Below are 18,680 nucleotides of genomic sequence, written 5' to 3' on the forward strand. Positions count from 1 at the left end.
ATTACAGGTTAAGGATTCCTAACTTTATTGGCAAGCTAAGAGCTGTTACCTACATCAGCTCATTTGAAAGCATTTTTATTGTTATGAGACATACAAGTAGGGAACAGGATGAAGTTGGAGCCATCTGTGGGCCAGCATTTTCATTTGATCAACTGACTTTATCTCGTTGACATCATTATGCTGTACGAATGTGTTCCATACTTGAGTCATCCTGGGTATGTATGATCTCAGATGGAGTGATGTTCTGGAGAAGGGTACAGCCAGAGTGAAGTTGCTGCTTTCTGCCCATCTTGTGGCATAAAAGCTTGTTTCACGCTGTCCTCGAAGTGGATCCAAGTGTGGTATTTTGACAATATTGGCCTTGTACATAACAGTAAGGCCACCCACATCCCTCCTATGTTGAAGGCTCTGCTGAAATGACAGATCTATCCAGGATGGGTCCAGGTGAGAGATGAGACGTCTTGCTCTGTTCTCTACTCTGTCAAGCAGTCGCATATATGTATAAAGATACTCAATATATCCCTCCAAACTGCTAATATCCCTAAACCCCTCCTTTAGAGTGCAGGCATTGTACTTCCCATTTCCAGGACTCAAGTCCGGCTATATAAAAATAACTGGTTTCCCTGAATCCCTTCACTAAATATTACCCTGCTCACACTCCAACAGATCGTCAGGTCCCAAATACCATTCGTCTCCATTCACTCCTATCGAACATGCTCATGCACGCCTGCTGGAAGTCCAAGACCCTCGCCCACAAAATCTCCTTTACCCCTTTCTTCCAACCTTTTTGAGGACAACCCCTACCCCGCCTTCCTTCTCCTACATATTTATATATATTTTTTTTTCAACAAACTGGCCGTATCCCACCGAGGCAGGGTGGCCCAAAAAGAAAAACAAAAGTTTCTCTTTTTAAATTAAGTAATTTATACAGGAGAAGGGGTTACTAGCCCCTTGCTCCCGGCATTTTAGTCGCATGGCTTACAGAGGAAGAATTCTGTTCCACTTCCCCATGGAGGTAAGAGGAAATAAACAAGAACTAGTAAGAAAATAGAAGAAAACCCAGAGGGGTGTGTATATATATATATATGCTTGTACATGTATGTGTAGTGTGACCTAAGTGTAAGTAGCAAGACGTACCTGAAATCTTGCATGTTTATGAGACAGAATAAAGGACACCAGCAATCTTACCATCATGTAAAACAATTATAGGCTTTCGTTTTACATTCACTTGGCAGGATGGTAGTACCTCCCTGGGTGGTTGCTGTCTACCAACCTACTACCTAGGACAAATATATGTACATGTATATATATATTTATATTATGCATTATATTGGTCTCGCAGACCACTAAAGTTACTTGAAAAAATAAAATATTAGAAACAAAAAGAAAAAATAGAATAAAAGTAAAAATAATAATACAAAGTGAGTGGCAGTTGGCGATGTTGCTGTAAGAGGTTCACTTTGTCAACTTCACATCTCTGTATCTCGGTAAGTAGTGATCGCAAAAAAAAAAAAAAATCATTTAAAACAATCGGAAACATATTCTTAAGATTTTGGTAAGAAATGTTTGTTTTTCTTCGGATATTTTTCAACACAGAGAGGGACTTAAGGATCAGACCTCTCACCAGTGAAAGGGTTAATGGTGCACAGTGCAGACAAGTGGATGAGTAAGTCGTGTGCAACATCTCAGTATCTTTATTGCTAAAAGTTTTTGCCTGCACAGCTACTTTCTTCACTTGAAATACAGAGGTGACTTGATTAATAACAAAAAAAGGCACAATACGGTGACTGGAACGATGCACAAATAACCTGCAAATAGAAGAGAGGAGCTTATGAGGATGTTTTGATCCGACTTGGACCATTTACAAAGTCACACTAATTAAAAGGAAGGCAGGAGGTGGCAGTAGTAGTGGAGGGAGAAGGTAGTAAGGAGGAGGAGCTAGTTGAATACTAAGAAAGAGGAACACTGCAAGGGAGCTAGGTACCCACAGAGGGTAAGAGCAAGAACACAGAGGGGGAAAAATAAATAAAGAAGGAACTAATACACAAGGCAGAAGAAAGACAACCCCAAGGAGAAAAAGGAAAGAGGAAACGGGAAGAGGGAGAAGAAAAAGGAGGAATTGGGTAAAGTCACGGGTGTTCTGAAGTTTGGAGCATTTTACAATGTAGTGGGAAAGGAAGGCATCTACAGAGATGAAGCCAGGACTAAGATTCATACAAGGAAAGTTGTGTATTAGGGAGGATTCAACCAGACGGTGACTGACTGTTGAAGTTGGAAATAGGGAAGACAGTTTTAGCAGAAGACCAGTCAGTAGGATGGCTGTGATCTCTGATAGACTTAGGGAGCACAAAAATAGTGTTAGGCTTGCCACCACTAACAATGCTCTTTTCTATCATGTCAGAGATCACAACCATCCTATTGCCTGGTCTTCTGCTAAAACTGTCTTCCAACTTCAGCAGTTGCCATCTGGTTGAATCCTCCCTAATACATGACTTTCCTTGTATGAATCTTAGTCCTGGCTTCATCTCTGTAGATGCCTTCCTTTCCCACTACATTGTAAAATGCTCCAAACTTCAGAACACCCGTGACTTAGCCTGATTCCTCCTTTTTCTTCTCCCTCTTTCCATTTTCTCTTTTGGGTTGTCTTTCTTCTGCCTTTTGTATTTGTTCCTTCGCTGCCACCGCCACCTCCGCCTCCTTAGTGTGACTTTGTAAATGGCCCAAGTCGGACCGAAACGTCGTCTTAAGCTTCTCTCTTCTATGTGCGGGTTATTTGTGTGACTTGATTGCTGTAGTGGAGAAGCAATACCAAGGCTGAGGGATGGATTACCTCATAAGTGTTCAGCTCTGTAAATAAGGAGTCAAACACTTACCAAAGCTGAACAGCTGATCTCTATTTCTGTCATCCCAGCATTTAAGTTTCCTCCACATTTCAAATGGAGAAACTGGCTGAGCAGGTGAAATGTTTTGGCATTGAAGACACCCAGTTGTTGCAGAAGTGTTTTACTCATGTTACAATCATGAAAAACAATTCCGTCATTCAACTTCAGTGTACAAGCAGCATTACCAAACATCCTCTGCCCCTTATTAGTTGGTTAAATTGAGATTTCATTATGTATAAACATGAATGTAATACTGATGTAACTCCTCAGCATGATCGTAATGCATTATGCACAAGAATTATAATTTTTGATACTCCCTTTGCATAGGGAAATGTTGAACTGATCGTTAATAAAACCTTTCAGAGTTGATTATACAATGTATTTTTAAAAGTTTTTAAATATATGTAAATATGTTTGTCAAGTTCTTTTCCTATGATCCATTGAACATTTCCATCAGAACCTAATTGGTCTGGCACCTTTTGAAATGTGTTCTATCCTTCAAGGACAGGAGGGTGTCTCGATAGTGGACGGTTCTTGGTCCAAGGAATTGGAGATGCCCTTCCTCGGATTAAATCTGATTACCTTTTCATTTTTCAGGTTTAGTGATTATAATGGATTTAATATACTGTATGCTTGTTCCATTGTTGTTTTCCTGCAGTCTGCCAGTGCCTTGGGTTGTGCTGGCTGTGGCTTCCAGCATCAGGGTGATAGCCACAACTTTTAAATAATATCTTCATGTGTCTGCTGTGCATGGAGATCACAAATAGTACTTGTTTGCACTTGCTTGGAAAGTTGAGCCTGCTGTTGGAGCTATTGCCCATTGATGAGCAACATGCTTCTTTGGCAAGTAATTAAAGGTTAACAGGATGCTTATATGCTGAAACCACATAAATAAATTAGCTAGTTGTGCATGATTTTATTGCAAACTGGGGGCGAGTTGGTTGCTGGTTAGCTTGTACGTTTGCTGCAAAACTTAGTTTATTTCTAGCTCTCACATCACTTTTTAGAATGTAGGATCTTGTGACTTTATAGTTTGGTAGCATTAGGCAAGCTGGGTAGTGGTTGGCTTGTCTGGCCTGCAGTGAGTGGTGCATTTGGCTGAGGTGGTGTAACCATCAGAGGGTTTGCACTTTGTCCTGTGGATGCTTCCTGGTCCCTCTGATGTTAACATGAATATTTTAGTAATGCTCTTGGGACCTTTAGTGCATTTATTGCTTCTCCATGTTTGTTTTTTTGTGGGGCTAGGCACTGGAGAGAATCAGCTAGATACATTTTTGTATTTAATAGTACCTGCCCAAAAAATAAACCTAAGTGCAGACCTGGTGGGCACCCAGGTCTATACTTTATCTTTTTGTGGAAACTTTGGCAGCTCATTCCTTAGCATTGTGCTGTCTCTCAAAATCCTACCATTTTCAGTGGATCCAGTCCATCAGGTGGCTCTCCCTACAGCTGCCACTAGAGGCTACCTGTCACTGAGACACATTAAAGCAATTGCAGGACTTTTCATAAACTTAATGCAAGTTTGCATTGCAGGACACTTCTCAAACTGGTGCCTTCTCTAAACTAGAACATAGTTGGTCCATGTCATTATTAGCTGTAATTTTCAACTGAATTTGCTATAAGGTGGTTACTCTACCTTTGATTGCATTCTTCCATATGTTATGAGGAATGTACGAGATAGAGGTAGTTAATGCTAGCTTTGAGGCCTTCTTGTGATTTACCTCTAATCCTCTCATGTTTTCTGCTGTCATCTGAGTAACATGGCTAGAATCACATTGGACTGCCATTTATTCCCATTGACTTAGTGGGTTAGCAGTAGTACAAAGACTGATGGCAGTTAGCCAAAGTACTGCCCTTCAGTGAGGCTTTCGATAGAGTTCCACATTAGAGGCTATTGAGGAAACTTAAGGCACATGGAATAGGAGGAGAAATTTTTTCCAGGGTAGAGGCATGGTTGACAAATAGGCAGCAGAGAGGTTGCGTAAATGGGGAGAAATTTTGAATGGGGGCATGTCACAAGCGGTGTTCCACAAGGGTTAGTGCTGGGCCCCTTGTTGTTCACAATTTACATAAACTACATAGATAAGGGAATAAATAGCGACATAAGCAAATTTGCTGATGACACCAAAATAGGCCGTCCAATTCATTCTAACGAGGACATTAGAATAGATTAATGCAATGGTCGGAGAAATGGCAGATGCAGTTTAAGCTTGGAATGGAAAGGTATAAATAAAATAACCAGGAAAAAGACTGGCAATGTTGCTCATCCCTTTCCTCTTGAAAAAGGAAATGACCTCATAAATGGATGGTCCAAAACATCCAGGCATGAAAACCTTCCATCTCATATTAAAAAAAAAATTTAGAGTGCTTCTGAAGAAATGTTGAAACTGATTAATTTTATGAGCCAAATTACTCTTCACCGAGTATGAATTAGATAATGTATTAACTAGATTCAGATTCATTTATTTCTTTGCAAGTAGTACATTGAGATTATATTTTTACAATGATGGGTTGCAGGGCAGAGAGCCTCTATGATGCCTTGGCATTATGGGCTGGCTTAATTCAATGGCTTACTGACTACTTATCACTAAAGAAATTATCATAGTTGTACAGTAGTTTGTTAATAATAAGTGAATCTAATTTACACAAACAAAAATGTTTTTTATGAAGCATGATTCAGTAGTAGTTTTCAGTAGTTTACAGTGTGAGACTGCTACAATTTGGTGAAGGGTAATACTGGTTTTGGTAGGTATGTATACTTCTATGTGGAAATTTGTCATTGTATGAGCTTGGTTATCTAGTCATGAAGTTTTACGATTTAGGTAATTGGTAGATTTATTGGTAGTGTTAAATATTGAGTATTTAGTCGATCAACTGCTCATGGGAAGGATGGTATATTATTATTATTATTATTATAATAGGAGGATAGTATAACCTATGATATTCTCAGAACTTTAAGGCACGTGCCTGATAACCCTTTGTTGGCACTGTATAATACCAGTTACATTGAGGGAGTTCTTCCTACTTCCTGGACCAATAGTCTCATTGTGCCTATCCCTAAGCCCCAACAGCCTGATACATTTAGACAGATCTTAACTAGTTGTCTTTGTAATACTTTTGAAAGAATGATAACAGACTATACTACAGAATCAGACACCAACTTTTCCCCTACCTCTATGGGTTCATGAAAGGTAAGTGTGCAGAACTGTATTTCCACCTTTCCTCACTGCACACACCTCTACTAGTTTTACCACTTTTCTTGATCTAAAATCTGCATTTGATATTGCGAACAGAACCGTTATACTACATGAACTAGCCAGAATGAATATTGGTGGTAGCTTACTTTGCTGAATACAAGGATACCTGTCAAATAGAGTATCCTGTCATCTCCCAAGGCTTTAGATGCGAGTCGAAAGAAATGTCTTTAGGTACACCGCAGAGAGAAGTTCTCAGTCCCATGCTATTTAATGTTCTGATTAATGCTCTCCTAAATGCTCTACCTGCCTCACCTAAACATATAGCTATATGCTATGCTGATGGCATCATGGTCCATACAACAGGGCATAAGAAGATGAGTACCATTCTTAATGAAGTTCAAGCAATTTCTAACCGACTAGGCCTCATAACAAGTTCCTCTAAAACAAAGATATTAACAAGCAAACGACATCCCCCACCCACCTATTTGCAGGGTGAAAACATTAGCTATGTTAAAACTTACAGATATCGTGGTGTAGATGTGCCCTTTAACCAATCCACTATACCACAACTAAATAAGAAATGCAAAGATAGGCTAAATGCTCTCAAAGCTGTTGCTGGCTACAACCCCAACTATGGTGCTAATGTGAGAATCGTGAGAATGATATACGTAGTCTTTGTTAGGTCCTTAATTGATTATGCTGCTCCCATGTTGATAGTAGCTAGAGAAAGTTCTCTCCGACCCTTGGAGTTAATGCAAAATGAAGCTCTCAGAATTATTCTTGGGTGTCCCAAATCTACAAAGGTTCTTAATATGAGGAAGGAGCTTGGTATTTCTAGTATCAGTGATAGGATTGTTGAGATTAACACTGTACTCAGTATTAGAATGCTTAGAAATGAACTAGACACTGTCACAATGAACCTTGCTAAGTGTCTAGAAGTAAATACACACAGATCTAAATGGATTGTGAAAGCGTGCAGTTGCATTAAATTTTATAACCTGCATGAACTGTATCACTGTAGACAACAAGAGCATTTCATCCTTCCATGGAAGATGTGTTCATTTAATATCACATACCTGCAAGTCCCTCCCAAGAAGCTCATTGCTAGTAATCCCTTCCTTAAATCTCTTGTTAGAGCAACTGCTCAAGAAGAAATTTCTCGCCTAGCTGGTAGTAATAAGTTATCACAAGTTATATACACTGATGGATCTAAACAGGAGTCTTCTGGCAGGGCTGCATCTGCTCTAGTTGCCACCTCCCTAGTTAAGAACGATAATAAATTTGTTGAGTTAGGCATAAGAATTAACAACTGGGCGTCTACACTGCAAACTGAATTGTTTGCAATCCTAATGGCGCTAAAGCTAACCTATGACACTGAGCTTGACTCTGTCATCATTACTGATTCTATGTCATCACTGAATGCTCTTAACTCATATAATAACTCCAACAAGATGCTCATTGGAGAAGCCAGGTATAGTTACTCAAAAATCAGGGACAAAGGGATTAATGTACAATTGCTATGGATCCCATCACACATTGGATTACTCCTTCATGATAAAGTTGATATATTAGCCAAGAAGAGTACCCAGAAGGAGAATGTAGAATATAACTTTGGTATATCTGTGTCTAGTATTAGGAATAATATTAGGAGAGAAGTAAATAACGAAAATGATTGTTATTCCTAGGAAAGCAGTTAGAAGCCTGAGTAGATCTATAACCCACTATGATAACATTAACGTAGATAAGTATGTTTATGGAGCAACTTGCAATGTGAACAGACTGATTGATGTTGTAGTGGCCAGGCTTAGGCTTGGTTACAAGTACTTCTGGCAGTTTGGGAGACACACAGATGACGATCAAACTAAATGTAAATTATGTGATCAGGCATATGGTCACTGTACTCACCTCACCTATTTCTTGAACACTATTTGCTTAATCGTACACTTATTGAGGAATACAGAGATACAGTTAGTATAATAACCTATGTGGCATGTCAAGATATCTTATTAATAAAAATATGATACCAGATGTACTAAGCAAATTTCCTAAATTTGCTTGTAACAGATAAGTGAACTGTAGATATAAATTCATATGCACACCTGTTAACCCTTTTGGGGCCTAGTTCCTAGGCCTTTTGTGTATCCATATGCTCTTGCGCTACCAGCGCTGTATAGCCCTTGTGGCTTAGCGCTTCTTTCTTTTTGATTATAATAATCTTGCGCTACCATCCACAGGATGGATATGGGGTGCATAATAAACTAGCCACTTCGGTGGCAAAATCTAAAAAATCTGGTGTCCATCGAAGGTTTCGTCTCCGCACTACAGTGGGAGACAGTGTCAAGTGTTTCAGGAGACAAGGAAGATGCCGATGCCATGACTTCAGACAGAGGTGAGGTAGAGCAAATAGAGATCGGGGAAACTATGGAGGGAACCAAAGAGGTCTAAAAGGGGAGGGGAGCATGAACCTGGAGAGATGCGCCAGCAGGGACAGAAGAGATCTATTAGGGAGCAGGAGAGGAAGGAGGCTGAAAGGGGGCTGGAGAAGTAGTCTGGAGGGGGGGGAACAGGAAGAGTGTAGACCACATGAGGCTGGGTGAACCTCCACCTTCGTGTGAGAGTTAGAAAAGGGGTGAGAACTAGGCATCGAGGCCGAAAAGGAGAGCTTTTGGGGAATTGTAAGCACCGAAGGAATGCAAAAAGACTTGGGCTTAGGAGACAGGTTCAGCTTCACAGGTGAGAGGCGCAAAGAAGGTGCAGGCGTGCTAGGGCTCGCAGACTGAGAAACTAGAAGGTGAGAAGATGAGGAAGAGGTAAGGAGGTGGGGGTTTCAGAGGGCAAATTTGCGAAAGAATTAGAGACGGGGATGATCTCGGAAGACACTGCACTGGAGGAGCTGGAGGGACCGCCGAGGTTGGAGGCCTCCTAGCTACTCGAGAATAAGGAACACAAGGAAGATTTTCCTGAAGGTGGAGCTGGGAGACAACTATAGTACAAGGTGTTCGGTCTATGACAATGGACTTCACATTGAGATAAACCTGACATCGGCGGGAAAAAGAGAGAGTCTCGTTGTAATCAAGACAAGTGGGGGAAGACTGCAAGATGTATCGGCATGATCCGTGGCACTGCAGTCTGGGCACTTTGCTGCAGACTTGCAGTATTTAGTTGGATATCCAAAGCGCCAACAATTTTGACATTGTTGGGGCGAACCACTTTATATACCCCTAGGCAATGTCCTGTGATATAAATGGAGGATGGACGTTCACGACAGTCGAAGGTTAAGCGGGCAATGTTACTGAGAAAGCGCCTCTGCCCACGAGCAGGAGAATCAGAAGGTCCTGGAGGTCTAATTGCTCTAAAATATCGTCACCGCAAGACAGAAAATCACAATCTACAATGGTACGCAGTAAGACCACCTTACCACTGCAAGAATTGAGAGTAGCGTGCTTGTGAACTGTGATAGGAACATTATCAATAGAAGTAAGAAGGGAAAGATAATGAGCCTGACCTGTGTTCTGAACTGTCAATATGTGTGCGCCACTCTGAAGAGCGTGAAAGGATATATTTTGGCCAACATGTCGTAAGGGAGCTTTACTGATACTGTGGTTTGAAAGATAATCAGTTGGAGACGTCGGTTGCAAGGAAAAGAATTTTGTCTACTGTGTACCTGTAAACATGGTGTGTAAAGGAAGTGGATGTCGTGTAGGTCGTTTCTGGGTGGAAGGAGCAGAAATCTAAGGACCGTCATCAGTAAATGGTCTGGAATGTTTAGGCGTAGGACCAAGTGTAGCCCAACCTGAGGCAGGTGGGCGATTCAAAAACTGTTGCACCATATTTGGGGAAGCAGGACACATAGTTAAAAATGTGTAAGGGTAAGAGGTACTAGAAGAAACGGGGGAAACCTCGGCACCTGGAACAGGTGATGATGGGTCACCAGCAGGAGGTACAGGGGTATGGGAAAAGTCTGGAGAATGATCTAATAATGAAGCTGGGTCAGAACAGGATGCGGTAGCAAAAGGGGCCTGGGAGGAGGGGGAGTCACGGAATGAAGACTCCACGATGGTGGTACTTCTTTCTTATTATTTTAAGGAAAAAAAGAAAGAGGGAAAGAAAAAAAAAGGAAGAGGGACAGTTAATAGATGGCATGAAAGGGCCATAAGTTCCTCCTCTCGTCCAAGAGGACCTCAACACCACCAGCAGTGCAGATGCAGCGTGGAACTCATGCCATACCCTACCCTTCACGCCAGTAAACCAGTGCTCTGGGGTAGCAACTTCGAGCCACCTCAGCGGACAAAAGAGAGGGCGGTTGGATACCTGCCACAAAGCATACCTCCTTCAGCTGCCTCCTCCTAGAACCGACAGGCAGCCTCCAGAGATACACTTATGACCTGCAGGACACCCCGCCCCACCTGGAAATCCAGGAAGGGAGCAAGGCGCCTCCAGATGATCCAGATTCCACGACAAACTACATCACTCCCGGGGGACCCCATGAAGCGGGATGAAGTCCGGCACATTTTCCCCTACCTAGTAACCACAATGCCAGAGGGAAGGACCTCAGAGGCTACAAATGGGACCGGATAAAGGGAGGGATGGGAGGGGGAGGAAAGGGAAAAGGGGAGATGGGATAGGGAAGGGGGGATTGGGGGTATTTAGGTTCGGTCTGAGTAAGACCACCTAAAGGTTTAATACCTCAGACCAGTAGCCTCTTTACCACGACAAGGAGACCCCCCCACCTTAAAGAGGGGCAGGACGGTAGTACCTCCTTGGGCGGTTGCTGTCTACCGACCTACTACCTAGGTGTCGTTGTTTTATTTTACTTTCTATATTGCCCATTTAATGCATATTCTAGAATATAATAATAATTATATACTTTTTCACAAACAGTGCTGTATAGTCCTTGTGGCTTAGCGCTTCTTTTTGATTATAATAATAATAATTCACAAACAGTGCAGCTCAAGACGACTAGATTATTCCTTCAAGGTAAGGGGATGTTTTGGTGCTGGCAAAGAACTCTTAATTAAAGGAATTGGAGCCACCTTTTCTTTGAATCAAACCTGATTAGCATCTATTCCCTAGGCACTGGATGACCCGTATAGGGTTAGTGTTACGTAACAGTGTGTCGATGCTGTTATGATTTTCTCTACTTCACTTGGGCATTTAAAGAAGTTTGTGCATTTTTTTACAACTGAATAATATAAATATGCAAAACAAAATTGTGCAATTATGTGACCCCAAATCCATGGCCTCTTTGAGCTTGTGACCTCGAGCCCGTGACCTTCCAGAGAACCCTCGAGTATGACCACCAGTGGGCTGCATGTGGCACCAGCATTTAAAGAGAGTACTAAGATCTCTGGTTAAAATATTACAGAACAGCTGTTGATATCTTAGCCTAAGCAGCATTGTCTTAAAGTTAATTTTTAGAGCTGGGGGAAGAGGGATGCCCTGACGCTGGGGAAGGGTTCTTTGATTCAAGGAAGTGGAGTTGTCCTCCCCTTGGAACAAACCTGATTGCATCTCATATTTCAGCATAGAATGACCTCAATGGTCTTAGCATTCCCCAATGAATATAACATATGCTCAGACATGCTAGTGGCTTTCTTTGTACTTAACAAGATTTTGTTATATGTGAACTACAGTTTGTATACTACGCAAAGAAATAAAAAAAAATAATTTGATTTTGATATATGAAATGAATGATTTGACACACATAGTAATAATCATAAGCATTACATTTTGGTTTAGTTTGACACGCTGGCAATCTCCCACCAAGGTAGGTGACCTAAATAACTGGAAACCCATCCAAACTGCTTTAAAAAAAAAATAATAATAATAATACATATACAAGGTATACAGTCCTAGCTGACATCAATGACATACTATATAGAAAGCCGCTTGTTATGCTGAGCATTTCGGCAAATTAGGTTAGTTTTGTCCCAGGATGCGACCCACACCAGTCCACTAGCACACAGGTACCCATTTTACTGATGGGGAACATAGGCAACCAGTGTAAGGAAACACGTCTAATATTTCCATCCCTTCCCCGGGAATCGAACCCGGAGCCTCACCGTGTGACGCGAGAGTTTTTGCCACCAAGCCACGGGGCACCATCAATTATATTTGTTTCATGTGAATAAAGAGACATTACATAACTTCTACATGTATTTCACATTACATGTGTTCACTAAATTTAATATCTTCCCCCGTGAATATATCTTTGATGCAGTCGTTCAGCTTCAGCAGTGTTTATGTGAACGTAACTCCTTCATGGAGAGGGGTCCCCTAGGGCTGGTGAAGGGCTCTTGATCCAAAAAAATGGAGCTACTCTGTTTCCCTTCAATGATAGTGCCCTAATGATAGTGAAGAAATTTTAGATCTATCTTCACCTTCCTTAAGCAGATTCTGATGCCCCTACAGGTTTAGCTCTCCCCATAAACAATAATTAATAAAGTAATAAAAATTAAAAATTAAAAATACATAAAAATAAAAAAAAATAAAAATACTAATAGTAATAATAATGTCCCTTGAAATATAAGTGTTGACCTGCCACTATATACAGTAAGTGTTGACCTGCCACTATATACAGTAAGTGTTGACCTGCCACTATATACAGTAAGTGTTGACCTGCCACTATATACAGTAAGTGTTGACCTGCCACTATATACAATAAGTGTTGACCTGCCACTATATACAATAAGTGTTGACCTGCCACTATATACAGTAAGTGTTGACCTGCCACTATATACAGTAAGTGTTGACCTGCCACTATATACAGTAAGTGTTGACCTGCCACTATATACAGTAAGTGTTGACCTGCCACTATATACAGTAAGTGTTGACCTGCCACTATATACAGTAAGTGTTGACCTGCCACTATATACAGTAAGTGTTGACCTGCCACTATATACAATAAGTGTTGACCTGCCACTATATACAATAAGTGTTGACCTGCCACTATATACAATAAGTGTTGACCTGCCACTATATACAATAAGTGTTGACCTGCCACTACATACAATAAGTGTTGACCTGCCACTATATACAGTAAGTGTTGACCTGCCACTATATACAATAAATGTTGACCTGCCACTACATACAATAAGTGTTGACCTGCCACTATATACAGTAAGTGTTGACCTGCCACTATATACAATAAGTGTTGACCTGCCACTATATACAGTAAGTGTTGACCTGCCACTACATACAATAAGTGTTGACCTGTCATTATATACAATAAGTGTTGACCTGCCACCACATACAATAAGTGTTGACCTGCCACTACATACAATAAGTGTTGACCTGTCACCACATACAATAAGTGTTGACCTGCCACCACATACAATAAGTGTTGACCTGCCACTACATACAATAAGTGTTGACCTGCCACCACATACAATAAGTGTTGACCTGCCACCACATACAATAAGTGTTGACCTGCCACTACATACAATAAGTGTTGACCTGCCACCACATACAATAAGTGTTGACCTGCCACTACATACAATAAGTGTTGACCTGCCACCACATACAATAAGTGTTGACCTGCCACTACATACAATAAGTGTTGACTTGCCACTACATACAGTAAGTGTTGACCTGCCACTACATACAATAAGTGTTGACCTGTCACTATATACAATAAGTGTTGACCTGCCACTACATTGTATGTAGTGACAGGTCAACACTTATTGTATAAGTGTTGACCTGCCACCACATACAATAAGTGTTGACCTGCCACCACATACAATAAGTGTTGACATGTCACTATATACAATAAGTGTTAACCTGCCACTACATACAATAAGTGTCGACCTGTCACTACATACAATAAGTGTTGACCTGTCACTATATACAATAAGTGTTGACCTGCCACTACATACAATAAGTGTTGACCTGCCACTACATACAATAAGTGTTGACCTGTCACTACATACAATAAGTGTTGACCTGTCACTACATACAATAAGTGTTGACCTGTCACTACATACAATAAGTGTTGACCTGTCACTACATACAATAAGTGTTGACCTGCCACTACATACAATAAGTGTTGACCTGCCACTACATACAATAAGTGTTAACCTGCCACTATATACAATAGAGTAATGAAGATTTAGTGCAGAAAACTATACACTGATGTTTAAACAAGTGAACAAATCCACGTTGTTCAGTTGTTATATATTGATGAAGGTGAGATTTTTCTACACGGAGCATCATGAGTTCGTCATCACAAAAGGTTGTCGTTTTACCTGTGTTAATTAATTCCATTGATATACCAAATTAATTTCATTCATATAGTAGTTAGTCATGCACGAAAATTTTTGGCCAGACAATTTTTAATATATGTACGTATGTTATTTGTATGTTATTTTTATGTTATTTGTATGCTGTGAACGTGTGGCCACAAAAAAGTGTATTTGATTCTTGGATTTCAGGATGAATTCTTTTTGAAAACTCTTTTTTATGAACCCACCGACCTTCTCCCACGAGGTAGAGGTCGGGAACCACCGACCTTCTCCCACGAGGTAGAGGTCGGGAACCACCGACCTTCTCCCACGAGGTAGAGGTCGGGAAGAGGAAACACATTTACCATCACTCACTCAGTAGCTTAAACCATTTCATTTATATTTTTATATTAAATATTCGACTGATACTTAACACTGCACTAACATTACTTTCTTGAAGACGCTAAGCGTTTATTTCTCATATTATTTTACAACTACCCTATTTTTCCCCTTCAGGGAGGTTCCTTGATGCTGGTGAGGGGCTCTTGATCTAGGGAATTGGGTCTGTGCTCCGGTTCCATGAATTAAGCCTAAATACCTTCCATCATCCCCTACAGGAACTGTATAACATACGGGTTTAGCGCTCCCTCGTGATTATTATAATAATACAGCTTATGCCGATTGTGTACAATCATGCCTACTGCCTATTTTTTTTTGTCAGGCCTACGGCCACTCATGCTGACTAGGGGAACTTGATCCTAATTAAGTTTCAGATGAAGTGTTAAGCCCGTAGAATAATACAGCGACTGGAAGAATGAGGAACAATCAAGTACGATCCGAGGAAAAGGAGGGCAGGTAGAATTCCCTGGATCAAGAGCCCCCTCACAGGCATCAAGGCACCCCTCTCTTGATGGACTTGCTATCTTAATGATTCTCGTGTCACAACTCTCTACTTCAACCACTACTGCTGTTATTGACTTGGTTGTCTCGTGTACTTTACTGACCCTCGTGTACCATAATTACCCTCGTATTCTGAAGCGGCTTCAACCTTGTCTTGTATCACAGCGAACTCTACCAAGAAAGAACTGTCGAGTCCATTAAGTCTTCGCTAACTTTCAAAGAAAGCTTGGCAGAGTTTAGTTCATGGATTACAAGCTCGACTTACTCAACAGTTGTATAAAATATGGCACAAGTTGTGGCACTCAAGTTTCTAGGGTGTTTGTGAAAGCCATATTGTCTTGGGTGCCACACAGCTTCATCTGTGGCACTCACCCTCTCAAGTTTTTTTTTTATTTGTCCTCTCCTTTATCTTGGCATTGTGCCGATAAAGGGCACTTGATCCTAGGAATTAGAGCTACATTTCCCTTGCGTCAACCCTTATTACCTTCCATTTCTCACAGCGCTGTATGACCCTTATGGGTTTAGAGTTTTGTTATGATTATCATATTTATAATTCCATCTCCCTGTGTCGGGATCTTGTTTATCATAGACTGTGTCTGAGAGAGACCAGTCACTCAGATGTTGTGTGACTGTCAGCAGCTGAGAGCCGGGGATCAGCAACAAAGATTCGACTCATGCAGAAATATGTAGGTCAGCACAAGACAAGGAATCCCGTAGCTCGACTGGTAGCGCACTCAGCTCACACACTGAGGTCCTGGGGTCGATCCCCGGTACGGGTGGAAACAATAGGGCGTCTTTCCTTAAGGCACCTGCTGTCCCTGTTCACTTATCAGTAAAAGAGGTACCTGGGTATTAGTGGATTGGTGTGGGTCGCATCCTGGAGACAGTTAACCTAATTTGTCTGAAATGCTCTCATAACGAGGGGCTTTCTATATAGTAGTATGTCATTGATGTCAGCTAGGACTGTATACCTTGTACATGTACTTGTAGAAACATAGATAATTATTATTATTATCATCATCATTATAATCCCGTTTTAGCACGTTCAGGTTATCCAACATGAGGAATTAGTGGGTTAATTCCTTTAATTTCTTAATTTCACTCACATAGATTTTTTTTCACCTCCTACATTCATATAACTAAGTTAGCTCTCCTTCTGTCAATAATTCCCTGTCACTCACCCACTGTCTTCCGTCCTCACACCTGTCCCTTCAGAGAACGTCTCTATGTTAGTGAAGAGCTCTTCATCCAAAAGACTGGGCTACTCTTCCCTTCCTGCAATTTAAGCTGATTACCTCCCAATCCCTAGACGTCTTATGACTCTCTCAAAATTAACACTTCCCCACAATGTAAGAAAAATAAAACAAAACTTTATAGGGCGTAGAAAAAACTGAGGCAACTCTGAAAAGTATCCCGGAGGGGATAATTAATAGTCATTAATAGTAGCAATAATAATTTGGGTAATAATCTGGGCTCTCTCATTACTTACCACCTCTTCCTTTTATTAATCTCCCTCGGGTCTCCCAGGTACCTCCATTTTTACGACCACTCAACTTTTTGCAGAGTGAAGAATGACATCAGCTCAAAGTTACCAACTCGCTGATATAACACTTCGATAAATCAGTTGGAAATGTCGTCTGGAAATCACCTGTTTTCTCTCCAACTTTACGCAAGAATCAAAAGATTTCTTTTCCTGTTGATAATTAAAAGCGAAACAATAATTCCCGAGGAAAATTATAAAGGAATAAATTTTATGGTTCATCAATATTTCTTTTTTTTTTTTGCATAAATAGAGAAAAAAAAACACAAAAAAGCAGAGGCATACTTATATTGAGAGGGATGATTTTTTTCTTGTGGAAAACTCGTAAATCAACTGTAAAACGCTCGGTTCACAATCAAAGGACCCAAGTTCAATCCTCGGGCGAGTAGAAACGCATGCCCAGGTCTCCTTAAACACTTGTTATCCTCCAAGAGGGATTATTAGACACGAATAGTTAATTGTCCAGGAAAACAAAAGAAAGTCAAGCAATCGGTTCTTCCTGTCCTCCCCAGAATGGGAATCACGACAACTGACGCCTAAGTAATCTATTTACTGCTAAGTGAACAAGGGAAGCAAGTGTATAGGAAACTTCTCATGAGTCTCTCTCAGCTGGTCAGTGAATCCAGATCGTTATTAATAATCAATACCGAAAAGTAAATGAATCAGACACTTATGCAATAATTTGGTATTTTTATATCTGAACCCAGCTAGGTTGCAAGCCGAACGCTTAAGCATCGAGCAACAAGTCACTGGATGATGATAGCCAATCAATAGAGCTGTTGGCAGCGTGTTCTCCCCTGAGAGGCGGAGACTTGAGTGTGGGCGGTGTGTGGAGGCTCGAGGCTCCTCTCATATTACTACCATGAGATGAAGATTACCCTGGGTGTGTGGAGGCTCGAGGCTCCTCTCATCTTACTACCATGAGATGAAGATTGCCCTGGGCGTGTGAAGGCTCGAAGCCCCTCTCATCTTACTACCATGAGATGAAGATTACCCTGGGTGTGTGGAGGCTCGAGGCTCCTCTCATCTTACTACCATGAGATGAAGATTGCCCTGGGCGTGTGGAGGCTCGAAGCTCCTCTCATCTTACTACCATGAGATGAAGATTACCCTGGGTGTGTGGAGGCTCGAGGCTCCTCTCATCTTACTACCATGAGATGAAGATTACTCTGGGGGTGTGGAGGCTCGAGGCTCCTCTCATCTTTCTTACTCCATGAGATGAAGATTACCCTGGGTGTGAGGCAGCATAATGTTAACATAACTGGGACAAAAAACATAGATGTAACTAACAAATTTATATGCCTTAGAATATATAATAGTGACCATTATCAAAACAATTCTGGTATACAGTTCGAAAAAGGTGACAACTAGATACATGTGCATTACCTGGGTATCTTTTTTCGTTAGGTTCAGAATGATTTTTGCGAAATTACTGCATGCACAAGTTTTCGCTACACACACACACATATATCTATATATATATATATATATATATATATATATATATATATATATATATATATATATATACACACACACAGACACATACACACATTGGAACCTCTGGTGACGAACGCTCCCGAACACGAACAAATCGGTTCACAACCAAAAAGTTCGCCAAATTTTTGCATCTGGTCACGAACACACAATGTCTAATTCATCAACACTGACCTCTCAAGAATGAAGAGCTCTTTATTCAACGAATCTGTACTTCTCTTTCCTTCCTTGGCTGAAACCAGATTATCTCGTGTCTTTGAGATTCTGTACGACCTCTACGAGGTCGGCGCATTCCCTTGGATAAGGACATAAGAATGAACCCTCCAGCAGGTCACTTGGCCCATGTTAGGCAGGTCTAACCGGAGCTCATCCGCTCTCGTACACCCTTCCAATCTTTATTTCAGGCTATCCAAAGTTCTCTCTTCAATGACGCTACCTGGAAATA

This window comes from Cherax quadricarinatus, chromosome 65, assembly GCF_038502225.1.
Source record: "Cherax quadricarinatus isolate ZL_2023a chromosome 65, ASM3850222v1, whole genome shotgun sequence".
In the NCBI taxonomy this organism is placed as follows: domain Eukaryota; kingdom Metazoa; phylum Arthropoda; class Malacostraca; order Decapoda; family Parastacidae; genus Cherax; species Cherax quadricarinatus.